This window comes from Aulonocara stuartgranti (assembly GCF_965226115.1).
Source record: "Aulonocara stuartgranti genome assembly, chromosome: 11".
Lineage (NCBI taxonomy): Eukaryota > Metazoa > Chordata > Actinopteri > Cichliformes > Cichlidae > Aulonocara > Aulonocara stuartgranti.
Genome location: NC_138947.1, coordinates 14109052 through 14124470, shown reverse-complemented (window position 1 = coordinate 14124470; position 15419 = coordinate 14109052). Strand labels below are relative to the sequence as shown.

Genomic DNA, 15419 nt, shown 5'->3' with positions numbered 1-15419 from the left:
GGAAAGACAAATCACAATATGTTGCTTCTGTTATGAGACAGCTTTGCATATGGATTGTTTAAATTTAAGGTTAGGTGATATAGAAGATGCAAAATAAATCGAGTTTGCCTCTTTATCAAATAAAAAGAAACTCTTCGATATTAAGTCTCAAGGCCGCCGCTCTACTTTGTCTTCCCACAAAATGCAAATTTATATACTGTATATGATATTATTTCATATAAGCTGCAGCACTATGTGAGATGGGAAAGCAAAATCTCCCCTTGGCTCTTCATGCCAAACATTTGTTTCTGGCAGGTAGTCTCCACATGTCCTTTTCATATTTCGTAACCCTTTGGAAGAACAAAATGAAACAGTCACCTTGACATCTCACTTTGATGTTTCTTCACAGCAAGACGGCATTTTATTCTGACATTTCAAGCTTCCATGTGGTCGTACAAAATGCACCTCACTCCGAGGTTCAGAGGATCTTGCCTTTAATTCAGGCTTTTTTCTTCTTCTTTTTTTTTACGTTTCGGATTAAACTCTCCTGCCAAGAGACAGTGTCAATTAATTGGGCTCCACTTCTGTACATTGAGGGGATAACTTTCATTACTTGAATGGGAGAACACTCCTTGTTTCTCGTCCCTCTATGGATTGATGGAAATGAGATGGAGCTGACCTTGGACCCTGCCTCAGTGTTGCACTAACAATTCACTGACCTCGTTTTTTAACAAAAAGGAAAATGTCTCTGTGGTTTCTGGCACACCAGACACACAAAGCAGTGACGGGAAAATCACATCCATTACGGATGATCATTATTGAAATATTTGACATTATCCACATCTCATCTTTCTAACTCGCACCATTCAGGACAGAGTGTATAATTACCTTAGTGGAGAATGCCTTTTGATTTTGCTTATTATGAACCTGCACATGCCGGGTAATTGCTGTAATGCTCAGAAAAAAATGAACTCACGTAACCTGAGAGGAAAAATCAGTTGATAAAATTCATGGCCTTTAATTTTTCTCTGTAATAAAGCCTAGGCATCTTAAATTATCCACACTCTCTTGCTTTCCCCCTCTCTCTCTTTGGTTTTGTGTGTGTGTGTGTGTGTGTGTGTGTGTGTGTGTGTGTGTGTGTGTGTGTGTGTGTGTGTGTGTGTGTGTGTGTGTGTTTTATAAGTCAAGCTACAGGCACATAAATCTGTTTACATGGTCATATTTTGAAGATCCTGCCTCACTTTTCGGGATAAAAAGCATGTCCTCCTAACATAAATCCTTAGTTTAAGAATTATGTTTTGTCCAAGTAGTACTTAGGTTTAGGTTAAGGGTACATGTACAGCAAATAAGTCAGTGCTATGTCCTAAGAAGTGATGAAAACACAACTATCTTGTGTGTGTGTGTGTGTGTGTATGTGTTATCTTTCAACCCCGTCATTCATTTAATCCTCGGGGCATTTCAAGCTCACACACAGAGTGCTTTGAGCTGCACAGTCTGCATAAACAAAATCAATTTGTGTATGAATGATGAACAGAAATATTCTCTATTCTCTATTTTATCTTCTCCCTCCCTCAAACTCACAACCAACACATCCATTCAGTAAACATCGGCAACAAATGATCTACTACTCTCATGAGTTTTCAGACATAAATACCAGCGAGGTCATAAACTTTCATGTGGAAAGGCCAGCGTCTGGGGAGCTTGCAGCTGGAATTTGTACCTTACAAAGCATTATTTCAATAAGTCTAAATGGCCTATACTAGCTTTACTTGAATGAATGAAAAATGGTTTTGTAGGGAGACTACATAGCTTATATGTCCAGTGCTAATGCTGGTAAAAGGAGCAAAGGTATTTCATTTTCCCAACACAAAAGGCAGCAAAGGACTGCAGTGCTGGTGCCTGGCCCTCCCTTCTTTTCCCAGGTTGACTATGATATCATATAATTTACTCCTTCTAATGTACATATAAATTGTTTTTGTAGTTCCTCCCCCCCCCCTCAAATCTCTTAAGATGTGCTTACAACGCACAGCCTGGGGGATTATCTTATTACGTTTGTTTTTAAAAGGAATAAATTCTCACTGCACAACCTGCATCCAGAAACTCCGAGGGCTTTCGGTCTAGGGAAAATAGCTTCAATATTAGAGCACTATCAATGCATCTAATAATAAAAATGCATTCATACTGAGCATTTACATAACATACTGTACATTCATGAATGAAATGCTTGACTGATTGATGTTTTTAACAAGCACTGAGACTGAAATTAGGAACAAAATGGATGAAGGAGTCACAGCATACGTGATGAGGCAGTCGACATAAGCCTCGGAATATTCGCCATTTAGTGGCATCGCATTAAAGCATTGAACAAATACCACGTTTTTAAGGATTGAAGCTAAACAGATTATTTTCCCACTCTAACTCGAACCAGTAGTCGCAAAGCCACACTGTTGCTTTGCTTCCATTAATTCCCTCATTGATTGGCCAGACACTGGGATCACCTAGCCAGATCTAAATCAGTCACTAATTAAAAGAGCAAGATGAAAAGCAGCCGACACAGCAGCCCTTCAGGACCTGTAAGGTGAAACATTCTTTAACAACTACAAACTAGGAAGCTGCTCAAGACTCACAGCAGAAAAAAGCACCTGGCTCTGCATAGTAATGATTCACAATCTTATTCTGGGGATAAACAGATTAAACCGGTGTGGGAAACCTTCACTGATAACTATTGTGTCTTTGTACAAGGTCACACACAGGCAAGTGCCAACGCACACAGTTGCACAAGCAGGCGAGCGTGCTCAAGGTTTGCACGTACGGGTGACTGTGTATAGCTCGTCTGTGACACTTACACAGGCGTCCAAATGTTTAGGAAAATTTAAAGTGGGAGAAATATTAAGCTCGTCTCATTCCAAGGAAGGTGCCAAATGTTGCTGAATCAAGCTGGATTCCTTCTGCATGAATTTGAAGCCGCGTAACAATATTGGATGCAGGTCTGAGCTGCATTCACAGCACATCTGGCTCCACCCACGCTCATAACCAAAGGTGTTAGCAACACTTCTGTCAGCCTATCGTCTGAACATTGGTGGATCAGGAAATGTACTCCGACCCAGACAGAGCAACCCTAACCAGCAAGGGGAGAAGAATATAAAGATCGAGACCAGCAAACGTTTTCAGGGTCTGATTTATAGCTTCAGTGGGAAATCTATGCCGCAACCTACGACGTAACCGCAAACCCCTCTGAACCCAACACCGGAATCCATCCATCTATCCCTTCTCTTCCGCTTATCCTTATCATGGTCACAGGGGGCCTGGAGCCTATCCTAGCTGCCACTGGGCGAGAGGCAGGGTACACCCTGGACAGATCACCGGTCTGTCGCAACTCAGAGAGACACACATCCATTCACACCCGCATTCAAACCTATGACCAGTTTAGAATCACCAATTAACCAAACCTCACTAACTGCAAAAGTTACCTGCCTACCTACCGCAGAAGCCTGAATCAGGACTCAGGGTGATTTTCAATAATAAGAGGTGGTGAGAGGTTAGTGAAGGGGATGTCAGAGCCCCGCTGTGTTCTCTTCACCCTTGGAGTTCACTAATGCTATGATGTTTGCTTCACAGTAACAAATATGAAATGTCTGTCTTCTCCATTTTTTTAAAATCCTGACATATGAAGCTGTGGTATCTCATCAGAGATGTGCTCAGTGGGCTGAGATGGCCACAGCTTTTTCAGCAGATTTCATATTATCGTTTACAGAATGCAATTATAAGCAGTGAGAAAACGGTTCATGTCATGAGATATCAAAAATTTCTGACAGCTGTGCTTTTGCTATTAGAGGAGAAAAAACCCCAAGAAGGAAAAAACCTCCCTGTGGTGGCTTTGGTCTCTGCCACAGCAGCCCATCATGTGCACAGTGCGACTTGTCTGCAATCACTCACCGTGCAGGTAAAGCTTGCAAAAGTGAAAGGCAACCCCTTTTGCTGCAACCGACATGTTTCAAAAGGCACAACGTTGACTTAGAAAGCAAATAGTCTTCATTTGCAGTTTACGTCTCACTTTGCACAAGCACTCGATGAGTAGCTTGGAAGTCAGCTCGGACTTTGCAAAGTACGAGCAACCTGCAAGTGAGCAAAGCGATCGCAGTGATGTTTTCTGTGGTGCACCATATTCTTCTTTCTGACCAGTTTCACCTAGCGACTGGGCGTTTGGCTTCAGCAATCGATTTCACAGTGACTGCCATCAGCTTTCAGCAATTATTCACCAAACAGTCAGGGAATATACATTTTTTCCTAGTGATCTGTGTGACTCTCAAGACCTGTGTGACAGGGCCTAATTTACATGTAAATAAATAACACCATTAACCCACAACAATAAAGTTTCAGCCAATATCATGCAGGTTTTTATCATGCCAGCAAAACACAACTGAAAGATGGGACCCAGAGATGGCACATCCCACTGATGCTTGATCAGATTGGGTATTTGGAGAGTTTGGAGTTCGGGTTAGTGCCTTGGGCTCTTCAACATGTTCCTCACAACAATCCTGACCACTCTGAGTGCCAGATATACAAAAAGAAGCACTCTCTGTATTATAAAGAGAGCGCAGTGACAAGATTGTGTGTAAAAGGTGGGAACTCAGAGGTTTGTGCGGATGACCCTAATTGCACCAATAGTTAAAGCTTATTTTTGGTATTGAAATTAATTGACCGCACCTCTGATTAGAAAACAGGACAACATTTGTGAATAACCTGTAAAGCTAACCACATCTATCAGTGCTATTTGGGGATTGCGCTATGTTGCCCAATTTAGTAACTCTGACCCTTAGTGTTGTGGCAGAGCACTTTATCCTTCTGGAGGAGGCCACTGCCACTGGGGAGTGTCTTCAACACCCTCTAGGTGTTAAAACAGCATTCACGTGAAAGTGTGTTTTATCACAAGAAAAAGAAAAACTAGTCTTAATGTGATTCATCTGGTCTGAGTGGAAAGGTTCTAATAAAAATCGCATTACCCACTTTTTCCACCATTATGGCATGACTAACATATGACTGATGATTCATCTTTGTCGAGTCAGTGATGATACTGAGTCAAATTAAAAGCTAACGACAGCATAACAGTGAACACTGATCCACACACATACTCACAAAAACTAGTCTTCACAAAGTGACATTGCCCCGGACAGTTCATGATAGGAGCTGCAAAAAGCTGACTTAATATTTGGGTGTAGATGACATGGAGCATATAGTGCCAAGAATTGATTTCCTTTCCGTCTCCTATACTGCTCCATGCAAAATGTGTGAACAAGTGTCCCTCTTTTCCCAAAGCTGCAGTCTTTTATAGAGTATATGCCACAGTTCACCACAGGACAGATCAAATAACAATCGCCCTGATGAGTCCGAACAAGGGTAGCTTAAGGACACGGTGGTTTATTGGCTCGTTTGACACATCAGATTCAAATTGCAATTACATAATTGAATAGAAGGCATTCGGTCCTAATTACCTTTAGAGATAGACTAAAGAGGACTTCGATGTGAGAAAATATTCGGGAGGAATAATGAAAAATCGCAACCTGAAATGAAAACAAATTAATTGTAATCCTGAGTTAGGCTAACAGCATCTGTGCACGTTGTACATTTCACTCTTTTCAGTGTCAAAAAAACGAAAAAAAAAGCAGGAGAGAGTCTGTAGAACTGTCTCAAATCACAAGGCCAGTTTTAGAAGCTGGAGCTATTTATGCAGAGATGAGGCACATTAAAACAGCACAGCAACATCAAACTATCTTCATCAGAGCCTTTTCTCCATCTCTGCGCTGACATTCCCTCTTCCTTCCTTGTCTTCCCCTCCTTGTTGTACTGTAGATAACACACTGTGCAAATTCCACTCAGGTGCAAACACACATATTTGCATTTTCAGCAGCTGTATGGTTGGCACCTGTTTATGGAGGAATTTCACATTCAAACTTAACATAAAAATAGTGCAAAGCTATTTTTATATGAAGTGATAAGACAATAAAACAAGTTTGACTTCGCACCTGGGACCTGCACCTTGTAAATCGCACACTGTACAAAGTCTACTATAAATGCCAGCTCCTGAGTTCTTTGAAAGGAGAATGACATTGAGTTTTAACAAAGCTCGCTCCGCATGCAGCTCGGGGAAGACTCACAGATCCGAAGGCATGACACAATAGCTCGGGATGACTCGAGACATGGACTGCAGACACAGCCTAACGTAGTTTTTTATAAATGCCCCCATTTCCTCTTTTTAATAACCACTTATGCTGTCATTTCCTGCCCCATCCATCACCATGAAGGATCGCACCACATTGCTGCAAAACGCTGCGCTCCGCAAAACATTCCTGCACATCTCTTTATTTTCTTTCATTACTTTTCTTCGTCCTGCCTTTCCTCTTTGTGTCTGTCAGTGTGTGCGCATGTGTCTCAGTGCAGTGTGCACACAAGTGTATATATACAGTGTATAAATGTGCGCATCTCGTGGCCAAGGTCCTCTCTCATCCAAAACTGTGTGTTTGTGTCTGTTTGAGTGCCAGTATTCCTTTTGTGTGTATTTCTGGGGTATGCTTTGGTGTGTGTGTGCGCGTGTGTGTCTGACTGCATACCCATGGGTCTCTCCCTGAATGTACTTTTTGAGAGTTTGTGTGCCTGTGTATTGCATGCAGCCATGTGAAGCTGTGTGCCTGCTTTCTGCCTCCAGACTTGTATTCCCAAAACAAGCCGCGGGGCTCTGGCTCAGGTTTGTGTGTGTGTGCATGCCTGCTTGAGTGTGTGCACACACCTGTTAGACAACACTGTGCAAGGAGTGCACGCTAAATGTCCCTCAGTTTTGTGTGTGTCTGTGTGATTTTGTTTATCAGTGTGTCTGTCAGCCAGCCTGTCCACCTGTCCATTTGATTCTACTTCCCATCTGTTTGTTAGGTGACTATACAGGTGATATAGTCCAGGTATTTGAATGCACCTCTGAAGTCACTCTACTAAATGTAGCTCTATCAGCATAAAGGATTTGATACTGTACTACTGTATTGGATTTTCCAGTTATTTTAAATCATATTGAAAGCTATATTTGCACCACTTCCATCAACAGCTACTAATTCATTTACACGTTTATCCAAATACCTTATTCTGGGAGACGTCGCTCTCTAAAACATGGTTAACCAGATGATTTTTGTTTTTTTCCTCACACTTGTCACAATCAAGTGCATCATAATGTTACTTGTATAGCTAATTACTAGTAGATTGGTTGAGTTGTCACTGATAGCTTGGCAGCTGTAACGGAGCTAATCAGCAGAAATTTGAGGTACCTGCACTGATTTTACCAAAAAGGTTGTTTTGTTAAATCTGATTAGCAGACGCAGATTAAATTTGAATATATTAGAATTACTACTATACTCCTCTTTTTTCCTGATTTTAAATGGAAATGTAAAAATTTTGCTAGAAATAAAACCATAAATAAGCATCCTCTACTAAATGTACCTATTTGTAGCTTCATTAATGAAGCCTGACTCCTTCATTAATGATTTATAAACTTCCCTGTCCAGTGTGACGTGTGTTACTGTCTTTAAATACCCAGAATTTCAATGAAGGAAGAAAAGACACTGGACAAGCTGAAGCGAGAACATTTTGGATTTTTTAAAAATGTGTTTTTGCTTTAAAAGGTCTAAAATGATAGAAATTTTAAGATGTCTTATTATTTTTTGTGCAGGCAGTTAATTTATTATCTCAGCTATAACTATGCAGAATTTCACAATGGCACTTCCTGAAAAGATTCAGATTTATTAAATTTACTTTTAGTTGTAAGTCTTGTGTTGAGTGGCAGTTTCTTTTTTAAGCCATAACAGAACATCATTTAATTTCTAAACACCTGTATCATTAATAAAAAAAAATGTTTTAAGTGATTTTAGGCATTAAAAGCTTGACGACTGTAGTATCCAATTTTACACTTTAGATCAATTTAAACTGTAGAGAAGAGTCAGTTTGATAAATTGTGTTCCCTGCTGATTTCAATGGAGGGCATTCTTTCCTGAAATTATATGGATTTGTTTAATGAGCACCAGTCAGAGGTGTTATCGTAGGAAAATACAGATTTGTCCTTAATGAGTTTGATTTATTTATTGCTGTGAGTAAGCCAACGAAGGGTTTTCAAATGAAAATAGCACAAGACAGTCAGATAATTCATCAAAAAAGGACATCTCACAGCCCACTCCCAACCACATGTATTAAATTCTGAGCTGCACTGCTGCAGGCCAAAGTGAATATGCAACACGTTTATCAATACAACCCAAAGAAGTGTCCAAAGGAGAAGACTGAGAGAGGAGAGTACAGTAATCGCTCCAAAACAGCGGCCTCTGATCTCGTTAAAGACTAATTGATGTTCTGTGCTAACGAGCTTTACCTTAAAAAGAACACTGGGTGCCACGTGTGCAGACGCTGGGAGAGGGGTTTGGGTGGGCGGCAGAATTGAGGAAACCATCCACTAACGTTGCGTTGAGCAAATGATATAAGGGCGGGCAGAAGGAAGGGGGGAAAAGGAACAGGAAACCTTGCAGCGGAAGTTACAGGTTGCAGAGGTGAGAGTTTTGATGGAAAGGATGGAGGCGATAGGGAACGGGGGACTGGGGGGAGACAAACGAAGCAGGGACTGAGCTAAGCTTGAAGGTTTTCTGCGCCAGAGTCAAAGAATCAATGAGATGAAATTGATGAAGAGCATGGGCTGAAGAAAACAAGCACACAAATGTTGACTCTATTGCTTCTCCTCATCTCTTCTCATGTGCTTTTCCAACTACACCCCCCCCCCCCCCCCCCCGAGATTCAGTTCCAACCAACTCCTTCTCTTACTCTCCACCTCGTTTTCCTGCCTTCCCAATCTCTCGCCCAGTTCTCCCGCTCACATCCCTCCTCCACCCCCCTCCCCCTTGTCCTCACACCTCTCATCCTTGTCTTCCTCTCTCTGCCCCTCCACACCTGCTGTCTCTCTCATCCTCGTCCCCTCCCCTCCTGCCTGCCCCTACTCACAGCTGGTACAGTACAGCTCTCTCTGGGCAACTGTACGACAGATCGTCAGAGAAGGGGGGCTCTACTGACACTGAAAGCAACACTTTACGGGCAGCAGTGCAGGCAGCACACTGCTGCAGTACGCCTGTGCGTAGATTTCACAGGGTTTGTGAGGCAAAGTGATAAACTGTACCGAGCACGTCACCTGTGGGTGAAAGAGCTGATTGAAATGGATATCAGCTACAGAATTCAGCTGAGAGAGTGAAGGGGTGAGGGCCGCGGGGGGGGGGGGGGGGGGGGGAGACCAAACACCCCACAGAAACAGGGGAAAACAAACACATTAATTCCAATTTCCATCTGGATAAATGTTGGCCTCACAATGCATTGCCACTCTCAAACACTGCAGCAAATCTGTAATAGAAGCAACACTGTGCCTCTCCGTTTTACAGGTCAACAGCATGAGCTTCTCCATTGGTGGTCTCTTTGGGCCAAGGCCTATTTTTTTTTCTAGAAAATGACCGATGATGATGATGGTGTTGGTTGTGCCTGTTATTCACTCTATTAAAGTACCATAAGGCAAAAACAAAAGTTATTTGGGCACCCAAAGAGGTGCAGAAAATGTACATACAGAGTGAAATCTCTCACATACTCCTTTACGCAGCTGGGCAAAGAAAGAAAAAAAAGCAGAGAGAGAGGAAAAAACCGCCTGTTCCAGCTGTCTGAGAATGTTTGAGGCAAGTCAGCCTGTTGGGGGAAGATTCCTCGGTGGCAACAGAGGGATAACTGCGCGCTGCCATACGCCCAAATATTCAGCGTATCGGGATATAAATAGATCAAGAGGCAAAACTGATCGGCAATCTTGCGGGCTTAGCGCTATAGCTGTGCAAGACGAGCGAGCAGACGCGCTCACTCACACACAAACACAAGCACGCACTGACACTGACCACGCAGCCCGACAAAATGAGCATCAACAGATATGATCGCCTCAATTAATACATCCGCAGCAAAGTGAGGGGGAAACTGCAGCCAGCGCCGGTGTTTGAAGACTTAAACGGAACCCAAACTCTGTCTTTATTAATAATGCACAGAAATTTCCTGGCAGACAAAATCATAGCCTAAAGGTTTAGTCCATATGATTAATTGAACTACCGGTAAACTGTGTGTGCGTGTGTGTCTGTGTGTGTCATTAGACTACCTATCCCATCTGCTGTAAGGAACATATGCGTTAAGGTGCTTGTGAGTTCTCAGGCGCAGCAATGACAGAGGGGTCAAAGCCCCGGTGCGCCGGCCGTTTCCACATCTCCATCCATCTCTCCATCTCTCCATCACCGGCGTCCGCACCCGACATGCCGACACCCGAGCCCGCTATCCCCGTCTCAATGACGCGTAGCACCCTCTCACTGCCCGAGCCGCAATTAATCTAAGCAGCAGCACAGAGTCTGTGTGCGTGGAGTGAAGCAGCGAAAAAAAAAGAAAAAGAAAAGATGCCTCCGCATTGCAAATATCATTAAAATAAATGTACTTACTGTTTTTCAGCAGCCTGTCCCCCCTCTTTTCCTGGGTCCCTCCATCCTTTTTCACATCCTTCCTTTTTGAGGTATCCGTTTTGCGGGTGTCCCCCTCTCGCCGCCGCCGCCGCCGCCACACACACACACTCACACACTCACACACACACTCACACACACACAGACACGCGCGCTGTGAAAATATATATCTAAATATATATATGTTCTACATGTATTCAATTTCTCCGATCTCTCTCTTTTCCTCTCCCTCCCTCTCTCCTCTCCTCTCTCTCTCTCCCTCTCCAGCTCTCCCTCTTTCCCCGATCTTTTGTTAAAATTCAGTATATGCGCCCCGTCACCTAGCAACCGTCAACCTCTCTCTCTCCCCCCTTTCTCTCTCGATTTCTCCCCCCCTCCCTCCCTCTCTCCATCACTGGCGACACGTGTTGAATGCTAAACTTAGCGGTACGGAATAAAATTAATAAAGGGATGGACGCTCTATATATCCCCCCTTTCTCTGCCTTCCCCGTCTCCCTCTTTCACTGTCGCGCGTATCATAATGCAATATAAATATTTACTAGAACCACTCAGCCCTCTCATTGCCCCACCACCACCATCGCCACCTCCCTTGCGTCCCTCCGCATTTCCCCTCCCTCTCTCCCTCCCTCCATCCATCCATCACCGGCTGCCTCCCTGCATCCCTCCCTCGCCGTCCTGCCTTTTTTTCCCCCTCCCTCCTGCCTCCTATCGCCTCTTTCTGCTTCTCCAAGCAAAACGGAGGCGCCACACCAGCGTTTGTGGATCCACATGTGAGTGTCATCCTGCCTGGTGCGTCTTTGCATTGCATGGAGTGTGTGTTTAAATGTGTGTGCGCGCGTGCGCAAGCGTGCATGTGAATGAGAAATTTACTACAGTAGCATGTCAGCGACCATGTGTGAGCGGCTTGCGGAGGATCAAGACGCATGCAGTAGGATCATAACGCTGCAGCCGAGTTAGGCCTGAGAGCTGAAATTACACATTTATATTAAAGTAACTTTTCACAACCGTTTGCAAAGAGAAATGCAAATGAAACAGTGGGGTAAATAATAAACTAAATTACTCCCTCTTTTATTTACAGTCCTCTCTCTCCCAAAAATTAATTTGTTAAATGTAGAAGGTGGTGTTGTCCTCATCTGTGTGTAATGTCAAATCAGCATTAATCAATAGTTAGTCTCAGATCGCTCTGGAAATGGTGCTGTGATAGGAGTTTAACCTTTCCAGCAGACTTTGAGATTGTGGGGAAAAAAGTAGACATGCATGTAAAAGAAACCACAGAAAGAGAGAAGGAGTCTCTTTGTATTGATGTATTCGAGTATTCATCAATTTGAAAATTATCTGTGTGCACACAAACTGCAGTTGTGCAGATGCAGACTCAGACAAATGTCTAGAGGCTCAAAGTCCTTTATCAGACTTTGAGCAATCAGTCTTAAAGATACTGCATCACACAGTCATCATCACAAATGTGCATGAAAAAAAGATTTTGTTGGTAAAGTGTTTTTTTATTATCTCAAGATGTAAGTTCCAAAAAAAAAAAAATCCAAAAATATTCCAAACAGAAAAATCTATTTTTTGTTAATCACAACATTTTAAAAAAGAGAGCGAAAGAAAAATGTTGAGACAGAATCTATTTCCAGAAGCTGTGTCGTCATTAGGAGCTGCAAAATGTTTTCACACAGACTAAACTTCATTAGGAAAAACATTACCTCTTGACACCGAGACAGAAAACTCACAGATAAAAATTTGGGAAATAAACACAAAACTAATTTCGCTGCTGTTGAAATAAAAGAAAAATTCGATTTTTATTTTGGTGGTGAAGAAGCTGATTTTCTACACGTAAAATTAGGAAAAGAGACACATGTTCATCCAAATTACCTGGATGGCAATTAAGTTAGTTTTATTTATTATCTTCCCACTTATGGTGATTACTAACTGATTAATCTGCAAATACTGACAGATACTTCTGTGAGACATCTGCTGATATCATAAAGCTAAGTCCACAAACACAAGCATGCGCAGTCCACCTCCACGCACACCAGTGCCCACCACGTTGTTTCCACTCGGTATGTTTTGTGATGGAGCGATGCTGCGCTGGGGACAAACAATTAGGAACATAAACCACTGCTCGTTAATCTACATGCACACTGATGTGTAGTCAGTTTAAGGGCACGTTCCATATGGCAATAAAGGTTAGGATGTTAGGCGATGAAGCTGATCTGTTTGTCCCATCCCAGTGATTAGGCTCCAGATGGTATAGAAAGACTGGTGGCCACTGTTCCTAGGCCATACGATTTGCGATAAGAGAGCCATATCTGGTTTAGTGGTGCGTTCACTGTCGCTGTCATGGTATTAATAGGCTAGATACATATCAGCTATTCCTATTTTCTGCTACGGGGGGGGGGGGGGGGGGGGGGAAGGTGAACCAGCTGCTGTGCTCTTCATATTCCTCTTGTTATCTGTATTTGCCACATGCTTTCATCTTCATTTGCATTCATCAATCAATTCATCATCACAGCTCGCTCGTGCGCTCCTCTCTCTCTCGCTCTTTCCCCCTGTCCCTGTGGTGGGCTCTCCGTTTTGCCTGGGGTCTACGGAGATGTTCGAGTGGTAACATTAGGGTTTATGAGGCATGTGATGGTATGCATCATCACTGTATTTATTCCTCAATGCGCGTCGGCATGCTTCTGTAGCAAACAAAGACCCACGCTTTCTGAATGCGTTCACTGGATAGTTACAGTATAGGAACACGTTCTCCGCTTGTGACGAATAAAGGCTGGATGCACAATCGAGGCACATTGCTTTGCTGATGTCTGTTTGTTTTCCAGGGTACGACTACTGTCTGTGACTGCATATGTGTGTTTGTGTGCTGGAGAGTGAGAGTGTGAGAGACAGTTTGATTTTTGCTGTTTGCTGTAATCTGATGTGACTAGGTTCTCCTATCTCTATTTACGCATCTGTTTAGCTCTGAGCTAACAATCAAACAGTAAGGTTTTCTCTCCCTCGTTCTCTTACAGTCTCTCTCTCTTGCAAAAACACAAACAAATACACATATAGTTTGTGTACAGATGCAGAGAAGCGCAAGGATGAAATTGCCTTCAGTATGGTGGACTCCATGACAAGATTCCTCCTTAAATTCTATTTGTTTTCTTCAAAAACTATTTAAAAATGGACATTTCTTACTTTCATAATGGTAAAAACATTTTACAAACCTCTTTAGAGGTTTGAAATGGATCAAACCCACTAGGTCAGGCTCTTCCCATAACAATTGATTATCAATCTGTCCGATTAGGAAACCCAAACTATTGTGAATCCATGGGTCAGCTGCTTTGATGTAAAAAATAAAGAAAATGGACTCTTACACAGTGCTTTTCTACTCAATTTAAGCTTTTAACGTGCTTTCTTACTACAAGGCTCATTCACTCCTTAACAAAAACGTGTTTTTTTTCTTTGCCTAAGCACTTTTAAACCTTCAAGATTCATTAGATTTAGTGTATCTTGTTCAAGGATAAAACAACACAAAGGCTGAAGGAGCCAGGGATCAAACTACCACCTGAGCCACAAAAACAGAATATCTTTTGTCGGTCATCTAGCAGTTGCGAGGCTATATACATGTAAAATATGTCAGTAAAAGAACAGGAAACATACCAATGGTGATTATCTTAAGAGATAAAGACAACTCAAGAGCTATTGTTCACCAGGCATGGTTAACCGTTTCTGCTGGTGGCTGACGTACTTCCTCCCCGACTGACGTGACAAGGTCATTTGTAATTATGATGGAGATGACAAAGATGGCAGTAATAGTACCAGCTTACTTATTTTCTTGTCCCTTCTTCCTCCTCCCTCAGATGAGACTCCTTGTCAAATACTGTGGGGCGCAAGCATGCACACAGAAATGCTCACGTGCACACATCAGACACAACCCAGTAAGCCAGTTCTTACTTGTTGTCCCACCTTATATGTATTGTGTTCTTTCTGTTTCTGTCCATGTCTACAGTTTATCAGTTTAAAAACATCTGTGGTGAAGGAAGTATTTGGGTCCTTAATTAGGCAAAGTTTTCCTGATACAACATAAAAAATACTAGTTTATGTATTTATTGCATAAATAAAACATATTGTGACAAAACAGATGTAAAATATCAAAGATCCAGTGCTAAAAACGCATTTAAAGTGCCTTACTATGTATTACACATTACATCATCACTTATGTAATTAAAGTGTGAGCAGCATTTTCCTGTTGTTTGCTAATGAGAAGCTAATATATATTTCTTTATATTCTGTTGGGTAATTAATTTAACACAGTGCATTTTATTAAGTCATCAGTATGCTGTCTGTTTTCATTTGCAAAAAGTCGAAGTACGGAATAATATACAGAACTGTTATGGGATAGAAATAACTACAAACGTCAAGCTGTGCATAGATGTGCATAAACACATTATTTGAAATGTATATTTCCACCATGACACAAAAGTCTTTAAATTTTTAGAAAAATTTTTCTTCTAAGCTAGAGATTTACTAAATGTAGTGCTGTGCAAAAGTCTCGAGCTCCCCTTTATCTCTTTTTATCTTGCTTCTAAGGAGCCAGACTTTCCTGTACATAGTTAAAGTGGTCTTGAGTAGTTCTCCAGGCTTTATGAAGGTCTTTCAAACCTTGGTCACTTTTCAGTCCAATCCTGTTTTTTAAACCACTTAACACTAACCTATGAATCATTCAGTCATAGATTAGATTAGACTTAATAATGGTCAAATCTATAGAAAATGCTGAAGATAAGACTGTTTGACAGGCATAAAATAATACTTTGTACCAACAAAGTGGTTTCAAGAGAGCTATTTGCTGAACTTGGCATATCATGCCCTTAAAATATTAGGAAAATATCAGGAAATTAGACGAGTAGAGAACAAAAG

At 42.0% G+C, this 15419-nt stretch overlaps 1 protein-coding gene across 2 annotated transcripts in view; it reads right to left on the bottom strand.

The window, feature by feature from the left end:
• grin2db (glutamate receptor, ionotropic, N-methyl D-aspartate 2D, b) overlaps window positions 1-10772 on the bottom strand; it is a 60761-nt gene extending 49989 nt beyond the window's left edge. For both annotated transcript variants that reach the window (XM_082552412.1, XM_082552413.1), the window contains exon 1: window positions 10503-10772. The gene's annotated coding sequence lies outside the window, so the exon portion shown is untranslated. The remainder of the gene's footprint in view (window positions 1-10502) is intronic.
• Between the last annotated feature and the right edge of the window lie 4647 nt (window positions 10773-15419).